The sequence below is a fragment of the Sapajus apella genome, unplaced genomic scaffold, assembly GCF_009761245.1.
Source record: "Sapajus apella isolate SASKATOON/1434 unplaced genomic scaffold, GSC_monkey_1.0 scaffold4, whole genome shotgun sequence".
NCBI classification, from domain to species: domain Eukaryota; kingdom Metazoa; phylum Chordata; class Mammalia; order Primates; family Cebidae; genus Sapajus; species Sapajus apella.
In genome coordinates this window covers 149,970-173,566 of record NW_022436944.1, presented here as the reverse complement: position 1 = coordinate 173,566, position 23,597 = coordinate 149,970, and the positions used below count along the sequence as shown (strand labels likewise).

General features: G+C 40.7%; 1 pseudogene; it reads left to right on the top strand.

The window, feature by feature from the left end:
• The first annotated feature begins 20,599 nt into the window (after window positions 1-20,599).
• Window positions 20,600-21,751, top strand: LOC116537667 (annotated as a pseudogene).
• The last annotated feature ends 1,846 nt before the right edge of the window (window positions 21,752-23,597 follow it).

Below are 23,597 nucleotides of genomic sequence, written 5' to 3'. Positions count from 1 at the left end.
TGGCCATACTGCCCAAAGTAATTTACAGATTCAATGCTATCCCCATCAAGCTACCAGTGACCTTCTTCACAGAACTGGAAAAAACCACCTTAAACTTCATATGGAACCAAAAGAGAGCCCGCATAGCCAAGTCAATTCTAAGCAAAAAGAACAAAGCGGGAGGCATCACACTACTGGACTTCAAACTATACTACAAGGCTACAGTAATCAAAACAGCATGGTACTGGTACCAAAACAGAGATTTAGACCAATGGAACAGAACAGAGGTCTCAGATGCAACGCAACATATCTACAACCATCTGATCTTTGACAAACCAGACAAAAACAAGCAATGGGGAAAGGATTACCTGTTTAATAAATGGTATTGGGAAAACTGGCTAGCCATGTGCAGAAAGCAGAAACTGGACCCCTTCCTGACACCTTACACGAAAATTAACTCCAGATGGATTAAAGACTTAAACATAAGACCTAACACCATAAAAACCCTAAAAGAAAATCTAGGCAAAACCATTCAGGACATAGGTGTAGGCAAGGACTTCATGACCAAAACACCAAAAGCATTGACAACAAAAGCCAAAATAGACAAATGGGACCTAATCAAACTCCACAGCTTCTGCACAGCAAAAGAAACAATCATTAGAGTGAATCAGCAAGCAACAGAATCAGAAAAATTTTTTGCAGTTTACCCATCTGACAAAGGGCTGATATCCAGAATATACAAAGAACTAAAGCAGATTTACAAGAAAAAAACTAACAAGCCCATCCAAAAGTGGGCAAAGGATATGAACAGATACTTTACAAAAGAAGACATACATGAGGCCAACAAACATATGAAAAAATGCTCATCATCACTGGTCATCAGAGAAATGCAAATCAAAACAACATTGAGATACCATCTCACGTCAGTCAGAATGGCGATCATTAAAAAATCTGGAGACAACAGATGCTGGAGAGGATGTGGAGAAATAGGAACAATTTTACACTGTTGGTGGGAGTGTAAATTAGTTCAACCATTGTGGAAGACAGTGTGGCGATTCCTCAAGGACCTAGAAATAGAAATTCCATCTGACCCAGCAATCCCATTACTGTGTATATATCCAAAGGATTATAAATCGTTTTACTATAAGGACACGTGCACACGAATGTTCATTGCAGCACTGTTTACAATAGCAAAGACCTGGAACCAACCCAAATGCCCATCGATGATAGACTGGACAGGGAAAATGTGGCACATATACACCATGGAATATTATGCAGCCATCAAAAATGATGAGTTTGTGTCCTTTGTAGGGACATGGATGAACCTGGAAACCATCATTCTCAGCAAACTGACAGAAGAGCAGAAGATCAAACACCACATGTTCTTACTCTTAGGCGGGTGTTGAACAATGAGAACACATGGACACAGGGAGGGGAGCACTACACACTGGGGTCAGTTGGGGGGAAATAGGGGAGGGACGGTGGGGGGTGGGGAGCTGGGGAGAGATAGCAAGGGGAGAGATGCCAGATGTAGGTGATGGGTGGGAAGGCAGCAAATCACACTGCCACATGTGTACCTATGCAATAATCTCGCATGTTCTTCACATGTACCCCAAAACCTAAAATGCAATAAAATAAATAAATGGGGAAAAAAAAGAAAATGTGGTATACACACACACACACACACACACACACACACACACACACACACACAATAGAATACTATTCAGCCATAAAAAGAATAAAATTCTGTCATTTGGAGCAACATGGATGAAATCAGAGGTCATATGTTGAGTGAAATAAGGCAGGTACAGAAAGACAAATATCATTTGTTCTCATTAATATGTGGGAGCTAAAAAATTTGATCGCAGGAAGGTAGGGAATGGAATGATAGCTATGAGAGACAGAAGGATATGTTGGAGAAGGGGGAGGATGAAGAGAGGTTGGTTAATGGGTACAAACATATAGTTTGAGAGAAGGAATAAGTTCTAATATTCAATAGCCAAGTAGGGTGACTATAGTTAATGATAATGTATTGTATATCTCAAAATAAATAGCTAGAAGAGAGGACTTGAAATCTTCCCAACACACAGGAATGACAAATACTTGAGGTGACGGATAGCCCCAATACAATGACTTGATCATTACACATTCTATGTATGTAACAAGATTTCACATGTACCCCACAAATATGTTCCAAGATAAAGTATGAATAACACATTTTTTAAAATAAAAGGAAACCCAGGTCTTATCTAGCTACCCAAACACTTCCCCATTCCCTCAGTCACAGTGAGGGTACAGCTCTGCAGAGATCTGCCAGGTACAGTTTGACAGGTTATTCTGCAATAGGGCACTCAGCTGGGGGCCTGTAGGGATTGAAATCCAGACTGCTCTCTGCTTTCCAAGCCATGCACCCTAGACATCTACTCAGGCATGAAAGGAGATTTCCCTGTTTTACTGAAAGGCATATCCCTCTCCTGTGTCATATGCATGGAGGTGGTACCCTTTTCTTATTTGTCATGAAGGTACCTTCTATGCTACTGGAGCCCTGCTTCAGCAGCCAGTGAGTTGCTTACTCAGCAAAGTAGTTTTCAATTTCATAAATTGAAAAGCCACACTGAAGAGTTGCCCTCTCACAAACCTGTCACCTCTGACCTAGATCCTCATGTGGATCACACAGTGGCCTCACAGCATGAAATTCTGCCCAGGCTTGAATGGGGCTGCCTCACTGCCTTTCCACGGATCATTTGGACAGACCGCTTAGTTTCTCTGTTCGTCCCATCCCTGCCTTAGAATGAGGGAGCTGAACCAGGTGTCCTTCCTGATTGTTAACATGCTATGGCTCATAACACCCTGAAAGGCAATACATCAGGGAATGTGTCAGATTTGAAAGTCTAGTCTGGGCTCTTCTCTGTATAATTTTATATTTCTTCTTTCTGGTTATTTTGTTATCTCTCACTAACACTTGTGGTGATCACACAACCACAGGTATCCAAAGAAAAAAGATTTCAGCTTGAGATAAAAGACTAGTGAATATAAACAAACATCAAGTATCTTCTCCTTCAGTTCACTTTCTTATTCAAACACACAAATATACATGTGTATGTGTGTGCATACACACACACTTATATATACATACACATGCTGAGCTTACGACAGAGCTTTATTTCAAAGCAATATGCTATATTTTCCCAGATATAATCATTTAATGCACTTAGATTTGTTTCTCTACAACCCAGAAACAACTAAATTGCCAAGGCTTCATGTCAGAGACATTTTTATTTACATGTTTCAGTATAAAATGTTTGAGGGAAGTAGCTCATATTTATAAGGGAGTTGGTTTGCCTCCGCAAGTCTCCTCATAGTACCATCAAAAACGTCATAAGTCATCCACACCACCCAATCTCATCTTCGTGACACAAAGGAAGCCCTGCTCCACTCAAGCTCTCTCTTCATCCTCCATGCACCCCATGGGTTTCCAATCTTTATGTTTTTTCATAAAGTAAATGACTCCCCAGGTAACAGAGGCAGATAGATAGACATTGCTTGTGCTGACAGGTTGTTAAGTAGCAGAGAGAAGAGTGGACGTGGAAAGGCTGAGTGGAGAACGCCAGCCTTGTTGGATTACACACATGAAAATGAGGGAGACAGAAATTGGGAACAGGAAAAATAAAGGAATTCAGTTGACATGGATTTGGCACTTACCCAGCACTGTATGTGCCATTGCTACTAGAATGTCTTCCTGGATGTCCCACAAGCACCTGCTGATCAGTAAGTCCCAAACTGAGTTCAGGCCCCGATTGCTGTGCAGACGCAGACATGCCCCGGATGTCCCTGGGCTATGCACAGAACTGCCATCTATCCAGGGATGTTCACATATTAGCTCATTCAATCCTCCCATCCACACATGAAATAGAAATTATCACCCCTAGTCAATACATGAAGAAACTGAAGCTCAGAGAGGCAAAGTGCAACAGCTTGGGCTGCCATAATGAAATACCACAGGTGGGGTGATTTAATCAGCAGGCATATATTTTCTCACAGTTCTAGAGGCCAGAAGTCCAAGATCAAGGTTTTGGCAGAGCTAGTTCCTCCGGAGGGCTGTGAGAACCTCACTCCTTGGCTTGTTGCTGGCTGTCTTTTCCCTGTGTCTCTTTGTACCATCTTTCCTCTGCATATCTCTGTTCAAATTTCTCTTTTCATAAGGACACCAGTCCTATTGGATTAGAGCCCACCTTAATGACCTCGTTTTAGCTTGACTACCTTTGAAAAGAACCTATTTCTAAATAAAGTCACTTTCTGAAAACTGGGGTGTAGAATTTCAATATATGGATTTGGGAGCAGAGGAAAGATTGCAGTCCATAATACGAACCCCCAAAGACTTCTCTAGGAGGCAGTATTTGAGGAAAGGAGTTGGCTAGGTGAAAATAGAGGCAGTGGACAGGAATGAGAGAAGAGTTCCAGGGAGAGGGATCGCTATATACAAAGGAAAGAAGGGGAAGGAGCAGGACACAGCCCAATGCTGCCCATGGGATGAGGGTTCACTTCATATGCCACTCACAGCCCGGTCCAGCAGGGCTGACTGCCAGGCCATCCATATCCCAGTGTTCTGGGGCTTGCCAAACAACTCTGGTTTCTTGTGGACAGAAGGTTGTTTCTGGGACATCAGATTGGAGGGGAGAGCTGAGTTTGGCTGGGACAGAAGAAGTGATCCTAGGGGCCTTTGAACTCTAAGAATAAGCAGAGGCAGGAGAGTGGAGAAACTCAGTTATGAGCAGACAGAGCAAAGAGCAGTACTTAGAGGAAAAGCTGAACAGAACTTATAACTAAGGCCTCAAACGCTGGGTGCTCCCTGCCAACAACAGCCCTTGTCAGAGAGCCCAGGAAGGGCAGAAAGGAGAAGGGAGGGAGGAGGGAAGAAGCTGCACTTCACTTACCTCACTGTCTTTCCTTCTCTGGGGACCCACAGAAAGATGCACTGACTATAAAATAGGAGCTTTTTAACTATTAGGCAACATGGAATAAAGTGTCCGAGGAAGCCAAACCAAAACCACTTGGATAAGAACATCACTAACCGAGGGGCTGGGGCTTGGCTTCATTTTATTCCAAGCCTTTGGCACACAACACAGAATCTGGCACGTGGTAGGAATCTTACAAATACTTGGATGTTTGTTTGTTTACCTAAGAGGACATCCCAAGGATACCAGGCGTTTCTAGGTGAATCCTATGACTCCATTCCTAGCCTGAGAGACCTGCCTCTAGGAAGGAAGAGATTATTATTCCCTCTATTTTAAAATCTTCTCAATGCCGATTTTGTTTTTGATGTATTATTACTGCCTGAGGCTTTAGTCAGGAGATTGAGATCACACACAGATCTTAGAATTTAATAGCTTTTCTCCAAGAATGAAATCAGATTCTTTCTGAAAACTATCTAAAAGACACGCCTCATTACACAAGGAGAGCATGCTTCATGTGAAGATGTGGATATTTTTAGAGCATGTGTTTTGAATTTTATATCTGTGGTCCTATTTACCTGGATGAAGCACATTTAAAACTTTCCAAAATTTCTTGCCTTTAAACCCTAAGCTTCTTGTGGCTTTCAGGACATTTGCTCAGATTACTCACAACACAAACCTTCCTGTCATTAAACTGCTACACTTTGTATTGAGTGGTATATAATATATAGAAATTGTCAGACAACCTGGATTATTCACCCCCAAAGGAAGAGTTCGAAGTAAATGTATGTACTATGAAATTGCTGGGGCCAACAACATTCCTTTTTTGGTTAGTTTTTTGTTTTTGTTTGTATCCTCTAAAAGGTGGCTTCAGGCTTCATTAGTAGGAGATCACAGAGAAACCAGATGAGACCTGGAGGTCTTTGGGCACAAGAATGCGGCCTCAAAAGGCTAGTGGAAGCTGCAGAGAATTCAGAGAAAGTGGCAGAGAGGAAAGACACACTTAACATTTGCTATCTAAGGTAGAGTTGGAAATAATGTGGAACAGATTGACCAGAACTGAAAACCTGGATTGAGGAAGAGGCATGTTGGATAATTTTGGATTGGATAGTAGACATTGGGAACTTTATCTTGTTGAGTGCTGAATATTTGTATATTCCTATAAACATGCATGAGATTTGTCCTAACAATTAAGTTATCTAGAAACACTTTGATCTTTCCAGGTCTTGATTTTAAGTTTTTTTTTTTTAGGTATGACCAGAGCATCATTTACTCTAGAACTAATTTTGCTTCTCTCTTGAGGCAAAGACCTTTTCAATACTCCATCTTCTGCCTTGTGAATTAAGAGGTTTTCTACTGTGGCTAGCAGAAGCAGAAACTATTTCCGGTTCTGTGTGAGCGTCAGGCATGTTCTCTCTAGTCCTTTTGGCTGGTTAATGTACCGGCTACAGATAGTTTTTTATCTTTCATGTGCCAATCAGTATGGAACTAAGACCCAAAGAGAACCTTCCACAGACCTCTGGAGTTCCCTGTGCACACAGATTTTTCGTCTCTGCAACTCTGCCTTGAGAACTCTGCTGACTCGGCCCTCCCAGACTCCCTGCTTCACCTCCTCCACTCAGAGAGAACACTGGACCCTGCTGCATTCCACTTCCCTGTGCCAGAGCTTGGACATTCTCTCCAGGCAGTAACCTAGGGCAACTGTCCGTAGGACTTCATGTCCTGCCTTGCTAAGGTCCATAGTCTTGGGTGTTTCACATATTTTGTGCAGATTTTTTTCAGGAGGAAAGTAAATCCTGTCCTTATTACTCCATCTTTGGCTGAAGTGAAAGTCAGCTATTATGTTCAATTGCTTTTAAAAAAAAAATTTGACACTTTGTAATTGTACGTATTTATGGGGTTCAATTTAGTATTTCAATGCATATATATGTTACATAATAATAAAATCAGAGTAGTTAGCATATCCATCACCTCATGCGTTTATCATTTCTCTGTGATGAGAACATTCAAAAGCTTTTCTTCTGGCTATTTTGTAAGTCACCCTCCTGTGCAATAGAACAGTGGTACTTATTCCTTCTAAATATAACTTTGTACCATGGACCAATCTCAGTCCATCGTTCCTTCCCTTTCCCCTCTTTAGTCTCCGGTAATCACTGTTTACTCTGTTTCTTTTTGTTTTTTCTAGAGGCAGGGTCTCACTCTGTTGCCCTGGCTAGAGTGCAGCAGCATGATCATAGCTTACTGCAGCCTCAAACTCCTTGGATCAAGTGATCCTCCTGCCCCAGCCTCCTGTCTACTCTCTGCTTCTATTATATATATAAAATTTTATTTTATTTTATTTTTGAGACAGAGTCTTACTCTGTCAGAGGCTAGAGTACAGTGGCACGATCTTTGCTCAATGCAACCTCCTCCTCCCAGATTCAAGTGATTCTCCTGCCTCAGCCTCCCGAGTAGCTGGGATTACAGGTGTGCACCACCATGCCCAGCTAATTTTTGTATTTTTAGTAGAGATGGGGATTTGCCATGTTGGCCTTGACTCCTGATCCTCCCTCCTCGGCCTCCTAAAGTGCTGGAATTATAGGCATGAGCCACCATGCTCAGATTTTCAGTTTTTGTTTTTTTTAGATTCCACATATGAGTGATATCATATAGTATTTGTCTTTTTGCATCTGGCTTATTTCACTTAATATAATGTCTTCCAGATTCATCTATATTGTCACAAATAACAGGATTTCATTCTTTTGTATGGTTGAATAATATTCTATTCTGTACATATACCACATTTTCTTTATCCATTCATCCATTGTTGGGCACTTACACTGATTCCATATTTTGGCTCTTCTCACTTGCTTTTATAAGCAAGTCCAGAACCATAGACAGAACCAGCTTCAGTCAGTCTGTCTCAATAAAATTTTTAAATTTGTATCAGTTTCCATTTTCCTTGATGTATTAGTCTGTTCTCATGCTGCTATGAAGAAATACCTGAGACTGGGTAATTTTAAAGAAAAGTGGTTTAATTGACTCACAGTCCTGGATGGGTGGGGAGGCTCAGGAAGCTTACAATCATGGCAGAAGGCACCTGTTCACAGGGCAGCAGGAGAGAGAATGAGTGCCGAGTGAAGGGGGAAGCCCCTTATAAAACCATCAGGTCTCATGAGGAATCACTCACTATTATGAGAACAGCATGGTGGAAACTGCCCCCATGATTCAATTATCTCCACCTGGTCCTGCCCTTGGCACATGGGGGTTATTACAATTCAAGGTGAGATTTGGGTGGGGACGCAGAGCCAAACCATATCACTTGACGTTGCCTCTTTTTGTTTAGTTAATAAGAAGAAGTGGTCTTCATGATGTCTGCTGATTATCTTTTCAGCTCAGTGTAATACCCTTCCTGAAAAGACTAGTACTAGGCAGTGGTGTTTAAGTAATAAAACAAAGATTAAAGTGTCTTTAGTTAGACAAACTTGGCTTTCATTGCTACCTCTTCCATTCCCTAGGTGACCTTTGACAAGTGTTTTAATCTCACAGGGACTGTCTCTATCAGCAAAATGGACAAGTCTGTAAGATAAGAGGTGTCGAGAAAGAGACTTTTAATTTATGCTATGCATGCCTCTGTGCTCTGTTACATGAAGGATGTAATTTTAATTTTAAAAAGTATTTTAAGTACTTTGTTAAATAAATGGTAGTGATAATATCTTATCAACAAGGCCATCATGAGTATTAATTAAAATAATATGCATGCTTAGTGTGTTATGACTTGGCCCATCTTTCCATTGTTCCAAGTACAGAACAATCACACTCTAAATGGCCAGTTGAGTTTCACAGATAATAAAAATATGTTTTCTGTAAAGGGTCCAATTTGCTTTTTTTTTTTTCTTCTACACAACCCTGGGAGCGTTCCTAAGAGAACACTTGGGTTCTATGTGGATGGCTTGGAATTTCTTAACTGTATATGGATGTTTCGGTACAGATTTCCACGGAGTGACCTCTGATTAGGCAAAACTCAAAAAGTTCTGGTAAAGGAAGAATTTAAGCCATCCTTAAAATGAATGGGGATTTGGATTCATGGTGGTAACTAGTTAAAGAGAGATGAGAGAAGAAATACAGCCTGACTGGAGAGAAAAGAATATCAACTTGGTGATTAATATTTATTGCGTGCCTGCAATTCATCTTGAACTAGTCACTACCTCCCATTCTTTGAATTCCTGAGTCATACCTTACTCTGTTTTCTTCTACATCCCAACTCCCACACTCTTTTTGTCTGGCCCTTAAAATGCCCTCAGAATCCCTCTCAATACTACATTAAGGCAGCCAGAATGTTCAGGCAGAGTTGGCATAAAATCTGAAACCTATTTAACATCCTATGAAGGTTTCAACATTCATTTACTAGGTTCATCCAGTTATCTAGCCCTTCAGTTCCCAGACCACTTCTTTTAATGACCTTGTCTCTACTTCAGCCATCCATTTGCACCCTAGAAACTGTCACTAGTTGCAATGGTTATCTTAATATCCTTCCAGATTTCAATATTCAACATTTCCAATGTTCTCATGACTCTATTTCTTTTGCCTTTGTTCTTTGACTATGGGGGTTCATTTTATCCAGACATTTCTCTCGTCTTTTCTTTCCAACTCTGGACCCCATGGTGAGATCCTAAGCCAGTTTCTGCCAGTATCTTCTAATTTCTTGCCACCACTTGTTTGTTCTGTCCCTTGCTATATTCATCTAGGACAACATGGTACAGGATTAGTACTGTAGTTTTATTTTTCCTTCTCCAAGAAGCTGAGGAGAAAATCCAACAACTGAAACCAGTCCAATTGTCCCATTCAACTGATTTCACTTGTCCCATAGAATTGATGCTTATGGTTTCTTTTGAATAAACATAAAAATTGACTCTTCCAGTTTTAAAATTTAAGAAAGTTACATCTGTCTTATCTGAGTTCTTTCCCAGGAAACCAAACATCAGTCCTTCCAGATAGCATCAAGGAACTGGAACTTGCCAGATCACTTCATTTTGACAACACTACAGACCTCTCACCCATCATGATTGCCTCTCTAACCACTTGCTTTCTGTTGATTGACCAACTCCTCTTCTTTACCCCTCCCTAATTCCTGTTTTCCTCCATGTTACATTTCTTCCCTGCTATATAAATTCCTGGTTTTAGTTGGTCAGGGAGATGAATTTAGACTGATGTCTCATCTTCTCAGCTGCAGTACCTGATTAAAGCCTTCTTCTCTGGCAATACTCTGTTGTCTCAGTGATTGGCTTTCTGTGAGGTGAGCAGCAGGACCCAGACTGAACCTTTGGTGTTTTGAGAACACAGCCTGCAGATTCATGCAACAGCAGACTCCTGGGTCCAAACTTCAGCCTGGCTCCTGTGTTGCCTTGCCCATCATTTCTTCAACTTGACTTTGATCAGCTCTTCTTTCATTGCCTTCAATGACTCTTTCAAATTTTTTTTTCATTTTCTTTAAAGCTCTCAATCCTTCCACCCTCAGCAAATAATCTCTGTTATTTTATTGAGAAAAACAAGGGAGTATCATTTTTTGGATCTCTCCAGCTTTCTGAACTTTCCCTACAAATATATCTACAGCAGTGCCTGCCCTTACCATCAATGTATGGACTATGATAAATGATGCTGTCCCAGATTCATCATCATTATTTCCAATGTGCTGTAGTTGGTAGAGAATCTCCAAAGACTTGCTGATCAAATCCACCCAAATTCTTCCTACCAACTTCAGCTAGACCTGGGTTGCCACCCATAGACCCTGGGGTCTACATAGGGCATATATACCTTTCTCAGGTCCCCCAGGCTACGTTAGCACTTCTTACCTTCTGTGTCACTGAGCAGAAGGGGGACCTCTAAATCCCAGTTGTCCTCTTTGATCCCCCTTTTTTCTATCCTTGGGAGCTCTTCCTTTATGTTTATCCCTTAGGAAGTAAACCCTCAATGACAGCCATTGCTGCCACGTATCATTTACCTTATCCATCAATTATCTTTGCTATCGTTTGCATTTTTCAATCTCTCCAGATTGTCTTTATGTTGAAAACACAGTCTTAAAGATAAAATATAAACTTTCTACCCAATCAAGTTTCCTCATCTTTCTCCTTCATTTTTTAAAAAAACCTTTGCATGTCTTTACTATTGACCTCCATTTGCTTAAAACCCATTTTTTCCCTAACCCCTTAAAATGTAGATTCTGTCATGTCTTACTGAAACTCTTCTTTTGAAAATTAAAAGTAACCCATAAAGTCAAGAGTCTGTCTTCTGCTATTATCCATCTAAACCCCACACGGAAATATCTGTGATAATTTTACTATCCTCTTCTTTAAAAAAAAATTTTACTCTAAAATAAAATATGTATACAATTGTGTAACACATAAATACACAGCTTGATAGATTGCTATCCATATAATCACTTCCCAGGACAAGAAATTAAACAGTGCTGGCCTCCCAGCTGTGACCCTTCCAGTTCCCGTCCTGCCCTCCTCAAGGCAACCACTACCCTTATTTCTATATCACTTATTTACTCTTTTACCACTAGTGTGCATTCCTAAACACTTAGTTTTGTCTATAACTGAGAACAAACAATATATTCTTTTTTTTTTCTTTTCTTTTTTTTTTTTTGACAGAGTCTCACTCTGTTGCCCAGGGTGGAGTGCAATGGTATGATTTTAGCTCACTGCAACCTCCACCTCCTGGGTTCAAATGACTCTCCTGCCTTGGCCTCCCAAGTAGCTGGGATTATGGGCACCTGCAACCATGCCCAGCTAATTTTTTGTATTTTTAGTAGAGATAGCATTTCACCATGTTGGCCAGGCGGGTTCTCAAACTCCTGACCTCAGGTGATCCACCCACATCGGCCTTCCAAAGTGCTGGGATTACAGGCGTGAACCACCACACTGGGCCCCAAACAGTATATTCTATTTGGTTATAATAATATTTTGGATATGGCTTCTTTCAGTCAATGTTATGCTTGTGAGATTTGTTTTCCTGCACTTAGATGAAGTTTCGTTATTTTTATTGCTCTTATAGTGTTCCACACAATATACCACAATTTATTTATCCATTCCACTGTTGATGGCCATTTTTGTTATTTCCAGATGGAGGTAGGATGAATAGTGCTACTCTGAACATTCTTGTGTATGTCTTTTGATGTGTGGGCACACATTTCTTCCGGAGACATGCCTAAGAGAGGAATAGATTGCGTTATCCAATACTTTAGTAAACAATGCCACACAGTTCTCCAGAGTGTTGTTTGTCTTCATTTATACTCCCACCAGCAGTATATCAGTCTCTACAGTTCTAACTCCTCACCAAAACTTGGCGTAATCAGTCTGATTAATTTTAGCCATAAAGGGAGATGTATAATATTTCAAATTTGCTTTCCAATGATTGTTTGTTGAGATCCATTCACACGTTTTGGACATTTGGATATCGTTTATTTATAAAGTACCTTTTCAAGTCTCTTGCCTATTTATCCTTTGTACTGCTTTTTGTTTTCTTATTTATTTGTAGTGGTTCTTATCGAGTCTCCAATATGTTCAGTGTCAGTTACCTGTGTCGTCAATATCCTCTCCAATCTGTGGCTTTCCGTTTCACTATCTTAATGGTTACTTTTGAAGGACAGAAAATGTTAACATTAATTAAATTGTTCCATCTTTTCCTTAACAGCTAGTGGTTTTGGTCTCCTGTTTAAAAAGTATCCTCTAACCCTTGTTCTTAAAGTTTTTCTTCTCGATATGTCTGGACCCTGCATTTTTCTCAGTTCTTTTCTCCTTTGCAGGAGTCCATTTCAGTTTCCTTCATGGGTTTTTCTTCCTTCCCCCATATTCAGTGTTGCTACTTCAATATAAGGTGCTGTCCTCTGCCTCTTTGCTCTATGCTCTTTCTCCTGAACGTTCACCTCTCAACGGATCAACTGCTTTCCTTAGCATCAGACTGGTGTATCTGTGTGCTGGGCAGTTCAAGTCAACAGTTAAGTTCTTTGATATCTATTGAGAAATTTCTCAGTATCAGCTTTGTGCTGGGTGCTGGAACTACCCAGGTGAATGTCACATACTCCCTTCCCTTGGGCAAACCACTGAATGAAGATACCTATAATCTGGTCACAATGATACCTCAAATATTCCAGGATCATCAACTTCCCCCATTCCCCAACATGCTCTTACTGACAGAGTAATGGCATCACCATCTCTAAACACACAAGATGTGAAGGTCATGTTGAACTTCTCTTTCTCACCCATCTAATATCCAATGATGTGATGAGCCCTGTTTGTTTTAAGTCTACACTTTAAACTCCCATCTTCCCTTTTTTCCATGCTGCTCCATGGCCCTCACATTAAGTTCCTTACTATGCCTCTCATAGGGGACTGAATTGGCCTCCTCAATGGTATCTCTAAATTCAATCTCTTCCCCCTCACTCAGCAGGCTCCACGCTCATGGGTCTTTTGCCTTGGACACAAGCTTTCAAGAACAACATTATCAGAGTGATTATCTTCTTCTTCCTATTACCCAGAAGTCTCCTTTAAAGAGACTCCTTTAAAGAGACTTCTGGGTAATAGGAGGAGACTAAACAGAGTCTTAGTCATCTTTGAGAAATATCTACTTGTTCCATCAGTGAGTGTGGGTCTTGAGGCTCTCGCTGCCTCATAAGTCGCCTAACTTGATTGACCTAAGCAGCAAACATCATGCTGATGAGGGCAGCTAAGGGCCTAATGTATGGTTTCAGCTCTAAGTGCCATGAAACTCCTGAGAAATGCCCACTCTGGCCTTTGCAGTAGATTCCAGAAAATCCTCCACTCTTCCAATTTTATCACAGCCTTCAAAACTTTGTGATTCTAGATTACATTTCATCAGGATATTTGTTTTTTACTCTTTGAAAATGGGATGTACCAGAATAATTCGTCTGTGTTGCTCACTTGATCAAAAATTTTCCATGAACAACTCCTCACAGCCTGCAGCCAAGCTCTTTAGGATTTGGTCCAATCTGCTTTCATGGCTTGCTCTCCTACTTAGCACACCTACCACCAATCAGATTCCTGGCCACGTTCTGTTTGTATTCTGTGCGTCCCGGTCTTTGATCAAGCTGTCACATCTGTCTACAAAGCCTTCCTGCACAGTCTCGGCATGTACAGATCTTACATCTCCTTCAAATCTCAGCTCAAATGTAGCCACCTCCTCCATGAGGGAGGTCTTTTAACCAGAAGCACATACTCCCTTTCTGAACCTCCAGCATTTAATTTTTATCTCCGACCACGCCAATCACCCTCCCCTTATGGTAGCTGGCTGGTTACCTATCACTTTTCTTCCCAGAACAGCCCTGTGTCCTTCTCATCTTTGTGTTCATTACAAAGCCTTGTAGATTGCTTCTAGCCTGGCAGATACTCAGTAACTATTTGCTGCATGATTAGAATATTTACTGAGGACATGCAACAGGGAAAACTCAGTAGTAGGCGCTGTAGAAATATATAAATACAATTGTATTTATGCTTAAAACATGTATAATCAAATAAGGCATTTATATACATATCATACAGTAAACGTTAGCATGCTATACATTTCATAAACAAGGTTTGAAATGCTGTAACTCTACTCTTTTAAACCCATCTTTTTCAACTTACAAAACACACAGACCCTTTAGAAGAAACTATTGCAGCATGCACTTGAGTTATTTTTATCGTGGTATTATTCAAATAAGAACAAACATAAAGCTTATGGTTATAACTTGTGATACCTATAAAATCAAGACACACTTATAAATTGTAACCAAGCAAAATTATTCTTTATTGTGTTAACCCCATTCAGGCTACAAAATACCTTGAACAAGCTAGGAGGAGCTTGATGGAGAGTGATCTGGGGTCAGGGAGACTATTGGTTGGGAGCACCCATTCCTGGGAGGTAGAGCTTTAAGCTAGGGTATATATCAGAGTCTGCATCTTTGATGTGGTGCAATGGGTGAGAAAGAGAAGTGGCAGAGGCAGCCAAGCAGAGGAAATCCTCAAGAAGAGGGATTCTAGCAGCTGCAAAGAGGCATAAAGACCAGGATGGATCCCAGAAAGCATATAAAAAGAGCATCTCAGAAGAATGCTTTTGGGCAACATTTATTTTGAGCTTGTGCTCCCTCTTAGGCTCTCTGCTAAAGACTTCCCACTAATGCCATTATTTAATCCTCACAGTAAACCATGAGAGAAGCACCATCATTAGTCATGGATCAGGATATGAACATTAAGGAAATTCCATAATTTCCACCAAGTACAAAACTGGCAAGTGAGAGAGCCTGAATTTGAATCCAAATTTACCTGACCCTAGAGTCTGAATGTGCAGGACTGACTCTTGGCTGGCTCCTTGCCTCCTGGCCCCACGTATTTGTTTTCTTTTATTTCTAAATGGCAGCTGGGGAATGTTACCAGGAAAGTAAACTCCCCAAGTCATTCAGGATTGGGCATCAACCCAAGCATGCCTGTACCCTCCAGGGCAATGTGTGGAGGAAGAGAGAGGAAACCAGAGATGGAATGTGTTTTAGAGGGGGCCTCAGGCAAGTCATGCTTACAGTGACTGAATTTCAGAAAGATTCACTGAGATTTCTCATAGAACATTCGGTTTCAACTCCAAATATCTTAGGAGTTTGTACTGTGCACCTATTCCTGTGTTTAGTGTTCAGTTGATTCAGGATTTTTGAATTACCCCAGAAGTAATTACAGCTCCCACACACATGAGCAGGATATGCTGAGTGTGTGAAAGAGAAGCCTGGGATTTGATAGGCTGGTGTTTATTAGAGCCATTTAGGAAGAAAGAGAGAGCCTCCTTCTGAGTTGTTGCTGCTAACACCAATCTGTGCATTCACACTGAGGATGAGCTTGATGATGAATCAGTAGTATACATTTGTATGCCTCTCAAGAGCAGGTTTATAGACGCTACTGGTATAAAATACAATATGCAGATTCCAAAAAAATAGAAGTCAGAGTTCCTACTCCTCTCTCCAGTTGTTGATGACACAGCTGAGATTTAAGTTTATAGAGCAAAAGAAAGAGCTCAGGTTCAAAATAGCACCAGCCATCCCTAGAAGTTACAGTGCCTAGAGATAAGGCCAGTTGCCAACTACGTACAGGAAGCACAGAGCAATGTCAGTTTCCACTCCCACCCCTCCTTGGAGTCTTTCCCTTGAACACACAAATTCAAATTGGGAGGTAGAAATTGGAGTAAACACTCATTATCTTCAGATTCTTTAGTTCTATGGGACCCAGATGGGCTTGCTGGGATGTTAGGGGCCTAATACTCAAGTGTTCTAGGGGCTCCCAGGGATTAAGAGATAATCAGACTTTGTCCTTGAGTGTAGGGACAGTATGTTTGGGTATCCATCACCTACAGCAGTGTCTGACACATAGCAGTTGTCTAATAAATGTTGGTTAATGAATCAAATGGTGTTCCAGGGACTTTAAAGCTTGGCGAAAGTGGCATGGTGCTCAAGTGATGAGTAGGAGAATGGGGAAAAGCCTGGCAATTGCCTGGAGCCCTGCAAGATACCTAGTGAATACAGATTCAAATCACAGAGGCCAGTTTCCACTGGAGACCTGATGCTCACCCTCTTTCCTGAACAGATGCCATCCAACTGTCTGATTTCATCAGGAAAACAGGAGGAAAAGATGATATTTTGCCTGAGGCCATTTTAGAAGATGAGAGAGAACAGAGTCATTCTTGCCTGTCACTGTGGCTTGTTCAATTTAAGCAAGCAAGATTCAGGAATGAGCAAACCATTAATGTAAAAGAAAAAAACAATCAATGTGAAATGCTCTGACGAGAACTCCTCTGTGCTCTTTTCAAAACATCATTTGGATGACACTCAAAATTGGTTCACGTTATCACTACTGGTATGGGACACTTTGTCATCCATTTTAGTTCACTTATTTCTGACCCCAAGAAAGTACCGAGGCACCTACTAGTCAAAAATTTAGGAAATAAATGTCTTACCTTCACTGAAAAGGAATTTCGAATACAAAATAAGATGTGACAAGGTATCTTTCCTCCTTTACATGTGTAAGAAATTTTGCTTTGTTATTTATAGATTTTGTAATCTGTGATTCATGTTCAAAAAGAAAGCAGCAACCCACTGGAGCACTGCTCACATGAAAAGTGCACTTATTATATTAACTCAATTAGATGCACATTAGAGCCTGTTCTCTGTGTGGAAGGAGCTGAATAATAGCATACAAAATCACTGTTATTTGAGTTCCTGAGCAGCATCCTGGGTTTCAAAATGACTCACAGAAAAATTACGAACAGCCCAAAGCTTGCAAATTAGGGTAATACAAAAAATCTCCATAATTTTTTAAATATGGCAGTATGACATGATTTTAGTAGTAGCCGCAGAAATAATCAATAATTTAAGATGTTTGTGACATGGAGAGCAAATGGGGGAAATGACCTACACTTGAATCAATTAGCAAGAGCTTGAAATACATTGAAAAGTGGGGTTTCAAATCACCATCAAAGTATTTCTCTTAATTACTCATCTCCCTTGGGATTTACTGGAAACGTTTTCTACCTCTGCTTATATTATCAATGACGAATGATAGACTCGTTTTGGGGAGCTATGATAAGGACTCATCCTTTTTATATCTATGTGTATGTGTATTTATATATATAGATACATGTATATATCACATTTACATACGTATACACATGTGTGCATTTTTCTTATTCTATTCTCTTCTGAATACACTGTGAGGACAAATTGTCCTGGAGAGTTCCAGTACTAGAATAATGTATCCATGAAGTGCCACAGTCATAATTTTATTCAAGTTCTATTGTCTTTTCTTCCCTGAGGAAACTTCTGGAGGAATTACATGTGTAAACCCAGAACACTGAGAAACTGCTAGTCAGAAATAAATGGCTATAATGAAACTGCCCTACTGATGAACTCTGACTTTCCTTATAGCTTCCTTCATAAAAACCAAAGAGCAGCATTAATGTATTGCCTTTGCAATTTCTTCACAAATTATAATCCCTCTTTTTTTTTTTTTCTATCTAGCAGATCTGAAACTTCTGTAAGCCTGGCATCTAAATCAATTTTTGATTGAAATGAGTACAGGCAAGCTCTGAGGCAGCTCTATCCAGGGCTATGACAAGAAGGAAGTGAACACAGCTTACCCTACATGGAAATGTCCATTCCAACATGTGTAATTTGACAATGGTAATGAGTACTATGGGTTGAATTGGATGACCTCAGAGAATATGTTTAAGTCCTAACCCCCGGTTCCTGTAAATGTGATTGTCTTTGGAAATAGGGTGGATGCAGTTATAATTAGTTAACATACTGGAGTAGGGTGGATCTTTAATTAAATAAAACTGAAGTCTTTGTAAGAAAAGAAGAGATACAGACACAGAGGGAAGATGACCACATGAAGATGGAGGAAGAGACTGAAATTATGCTGCCACAAATTATGCTGCTATCTGGTAGCCTCAGTGAACTCCTGGGGCTACCAGAAGCTGGAAGAGGGAAAGGAAGGATTGCCTGTAGAGCTTTGAAGGGGGCAGAACTCTGCTATCAGCTTGATTTCAGACTTCCCGCCTCCAGAACTGTGAGACAATAAAGCTGTGTTGTTTCAAGCCACCTGGTTTGTGTTACTTTGTTACCGCAGCTCTTGAAAACTAACAATGATTATAATAATAATATGAATAATAGTAACGGCATCCCATTTATTGTTTTCTATGTGTTGATAACAATTTCAAGTGCTTTACATATATAAACTCATGGGCTTTATGGTCTCATTTTACAGATGAGGAAGCAAGTAGAGAAAGCAAAAGAAAGAGATTGACATATGCAATGGGAAAATTTGTTTTCATGCAAATAAAACAAACCATCTGAGGAGCCTTTAAGAGTAGGCATCTTTCCATCACAGGCCTCCTGGATAGCGTGTTGAATGGGGTATCAGAAGATGTGGCCTCTGGCCTTGATTTTGTCACACACTAACCTGTACTGCTTCTTAGAGACTGGATGATCTCAGAGGTGTCTCCCAGCCCTAGAGCGCTTAATATTCCACTGAAAACTTGCGATTCAAGCAATCAAATAGTGAATGGTGACTTGCTAGGGGCTGAGAGATGCCCTGAAGTCAATGTGAGACACTTCCATTGGTCTGGTTGTGCAAATTCTCATGACACAAAGGTCTTCCTTTTGGGCCCATGAGCAAGTGCTCAGATGTGGCCCCAGGGCCTGAGGGATCAACAGGACCCCATGGTGGTGTGATCTTGCACTGGCCAGTGGTTTTCCCTTCTTCACCATGCAGGCAGAGCCCTCAGTAAGCAGCTTCTCAACTTGCTGGAGGAGGGTCTATGTGAACTCAGGGGCAGTGATCTTTCCTAGGGAGGCAGCAAGCACAGGATGCTGAATGGTAGGGCCCATTTGATCTCCCGGTCAAACTGCAGTACCAGATGAATAATTACCAAATGCAGAAAATGTGAGAAAGCCTCAAAATCACCACCACTGGCTGTGCTGCAATACCAGGCCCTTGACGTGGGATTACATACCTGTGAATGCCTCCTTCTCTTCATTCACCAGTGGCTCAACCTGCTGAAGCTTCAGGAGTTCTAATCCCATTTGCTGTGTACCCTGGCCCTGTACAGAGTACACGAAACTAGTCTAGTAAGAAGTGTCTTGGGGTATAAACGAGACACATATGGGTAGACTTCTGGGGCAAAACTTATTGAATCCAGCCTTATCTGTTAACAGTTGAAAAGGTAATTTATTTTCTATTTTTCAAAATTAAAAATTTTATGGGCACATAGTAGGTGCATATATTTATGGGGTAAATGAGATATTTTGATACAGGCATCTAATGTGTAATAATCATATCAGGATGAGGTTATCCATCATCTTAAACATTTATCATTTGTGTTATGAACATTCCAATTCTATATGTAGTTATTTTAAATGTCAGACAAATTATTTTTGACTGTAGTCACACTATTGTGGACCAAAGACTAGATCTTACTCATTCTATCTAACTATTAATATTAACCATTAACCATCCCCATCCCCTACCCTTTGCTGCCCTTCCCTGCCTCTGGAAGCCATTGTTCCACTCTCTGTGTCCATGAGTTCAATTGTTTTAATTTTTTAGCTTCTACAAATGAGCGAAAATATGTTGTTTGTCTTTCTGCACTTGGTTTACTTAATTAACATGATCTCCATTTTCATGCATGTTGTTACAAATGACAGGGTCTTTCTTATTCTTGTTTATGGCTGAATAGTACTCTATGGCGTGTGTGTGTGTGTGTGTGTGTGTGTGTGTGTGTGTGTACCTTTTCTTTATCCATTCATCTGTTGATGAAGACTTAGGTTACTTCCAAATCTTGGTTATTGTGAATAGTGCTGCAATAAACATGGGAGTACAGATGTCTCTTCCAGATTCTGATTTCCTTTCTTTTGGATATATACCCAGCAATGGGATTGCTGAATTGAATGGTAGTTTTCTTTTTAGGTTTTTGAGGGTAGAAGGTAATTTTTAAGGCTCTCCACACAAGAGTGAAGTCTCAGACACAGCTCTCCCAACCCACATCAATCTCTTGACTGGCTATGTATAAAAACAAAAACAAAACTGGAATTCCATTATTTCTAAGGTAGTTCTCTTGCTTTCCCGAGAGGCTATAGAATATAAGCTTGCAAGATGGGTAACAAGATAGTAACCAAGATGGTGGAGCTCCATAAGCTGAAGCTCACCGAACTAAGGCAAGAACGTCTTGCTTGTGGTTTTGAGACCAAGGGAATAAAGCAAGATCTCATCAATAGACTCCAGGTGTATCTTGTGAAGAACATGTTGAAAAGGAGACAAAAGAAGAAGATGTACTGGGAGATGAAACAGAAGAAGAAGAGACAAAGTTTATAGAGCTCCCTGTCCAAGAGGAAGAACCCCCTGGAAAAACTGTTGATGTGGCAGCAGAGAAGAAAGTGGTAAAAATTTCATCGAAATAGCACAGACTGAAGGAATGCAAAAAAGGGCCAAATGATTCAATGTACCTGTGAGCCTGGAGAGTAGGAAAGCTGCTTGGGCAGGCTTGGTTTGGGATTTTCTCGGTTCCCACAAAAGGTCTGTCATCTGATAAAAAAACAAAACAAAACAAAAACAAAAACAAAAAAACAAACAAAAAAAAACAAACCCTATGGTTAACTTGGATAAGCCGAAGAAAAGAGCTCAAAGATTTGGTTTGAATGTCTCTTCAATATCCAGAAAGTCTGAAGATGATGAGAAACTGAAAAAGAGGAAGGAGGAAGGAGCAATTTGGGATTGCCACAAGTTCACCTGGAACTGGAACCACAGAGGATACAGAGGCAAAGAAAAGGAAAGGAGCAGAGTGCTTTGGGATTGCCTGATGAAAAGTTATGGATACTTTCTGTTCTCCAGTGGTTTCCAGTTCTCTGATTCTTCTTGGTCACATATATACCTAAATACACAGTCCTGTGCCTACATCCTGCCTCACAACAAAGGAGCGTGTACCCCAGGTACATCTGTGAACTGCAACAGCCATCTGACTTACTGCTATTTCAGTTTTAAGGTTGTTGTGTGTTTGTTTTTGATTATTCTCCTTGTTAATAAAAAAATAGAAATGAAAAGAATATAAGCATGTGGGCTTAGAGTCAGACTGCCTACATTAGAATCCAAGCTTTGCCACTTCTTAGCCCTTGGATCTTAGAAAGTTACTTCTCTAGACCCCACTTTCTACCTCTGTAAAATAAGGAGAGAGGATAAAATTTCCTTATGAGTGTTGTGAGTAAATTGTGTCCCCCCAAAATTCACGTGCTAGAGCCACAATCCTCAGAATGTGACCTATTTGGAAACAGGGGTGCTGCAGATATAATTGGTTAAGATGAGGTAATACTGGAGTAAGGTAGGCACCTAGTCCAACATGACTGGTGTCCTTATAAAAAGAACACCATGTGAAGAGAAGAACAGTATTTGCACAGAGGGATGACTATGCAGAAAGATGCAGGAGGAGAGGGCTGTCTATAAGCCAAGGAGGAAGCCTGGAACAGAACCTTCCCTTGCAGCCTTCAGAAGGAACCAACCCTGCCAGCACCTTGATTGCAGACTTTCAGCCTCCAAAACTGTGAAACAATGAATTTCTGTTGTCTTAGCCACTGTTGGTGGTACTTTGTTGTGGCAGCCCTAGCAAACTAATACAATGGGATCTTGGTGAGGGTTCAATGAATTACTGTATATTGTCAAGAACAAAATTTCAACAAGTTGAATTTATTTATTTATTTTTGAGACAGAGTCTCACTCTGTTGCCCAGACTGGAGTGCAAAGGTATGATCTCAGCTAATTAATTGCACACCTCCTGGATTCAAGCAGTTGTCATGCCTCACCCTCCCGAGTATCTGGAATTACAGGCACATGCCACCACACCCAGCTAATTTTTGTATTTTTAGTAGAGATGGGGTTTTGCCATGTTGGCCTGGCTGGTCTTGAACTCCTGACCTCAAGTGATGTGCCTGCCTCAGCCTCCCAAAGTGCTGGGATTACAGGCATGAGCCACTGCGCCTGGCCTCAACAAATTGAATTTAAAGATCTAATTGACTTTTATGAGATGAGAAGTATACCATCTTGAAAATAGCTCTCTGATGATCAGAGCAGAGGGGGCAGGCTTTCCGGGAAGAAAAGGTTGAAGGAAACAAAAATCAGGAACCAATAGCAGATTGGTCATTTCAAATGTAATTTCCTGGCCAGGCGTGGTGGCTCACACTTGTAATCTCAGCACTTTGGGAGGCCAGGGCAGGCAGATCACCTGAGGTCAGGAGTTTGAGACCAGCCTGGCCAACATGGTGAAACATCATCTCTACTAAAAATACAAAAATTAGCAGGGTGTGGTGGCGAGTGCTTGTAATCTCAGCTACTCATGAGGCTGAGGGAGGAGAATCGCTTGAACCCGGGAGGCGGAGGTTGCAGTGAGCCAAAGTTGCACCACTGCACTCCAGCCTGGGTGACAGAGTGAGACTCTCCTCAAAAAAAAAAAAAAAAAAAAGAAAAACAAAGGTTACTTTCTTTACAAAGTAGAGGGGCAGACTTCTTTTATGCTGCTTCAGGTTGACTGGGGCTCTTTGGATTGATTGCTGCAAATCTCCTAAAGTTTTTATTTATTTTTTTTGGTTTGTTTTTTCTTTTTTCTTTTTGAAAACTGCCCCATTTCTAAGTATAGTTTGACTACCTAGCAGGAATGACTCTATTCTGTTTTGGTCTTATCTGGTGGAACTTAATGCAGGAGCTCAGTCCAAAACAGTCGCCTTCCATACATTTTATTTAACAATATAAATCACTTAAAATAGTTCCTGGGTGAAATAATGGCATTGAAAGCAATCTGGATGGAGTTGGAGACTATTATTTTAAGTGTAGTAACTCAGGAATGGACAACCAAACATTATATGTTCTCACTTATAAGTGGGAGCTGAACTGTTTACAATAGCAAAGACCTGGAACCAACCCAAATGCCCATCGATGATAGACTGGATAGGGAAAATGTGGCACATATACACCATGGAATATTGTGCAGCCATCAAAAACGATGAGTTCATGTCCTTTGTAGGGACATGGATGAACCTGGAAACCATCATTCTCAGCAAACTGACACAAGAGCAGAAAATCAAACACCGCATGTTCTCACTCATAGGCG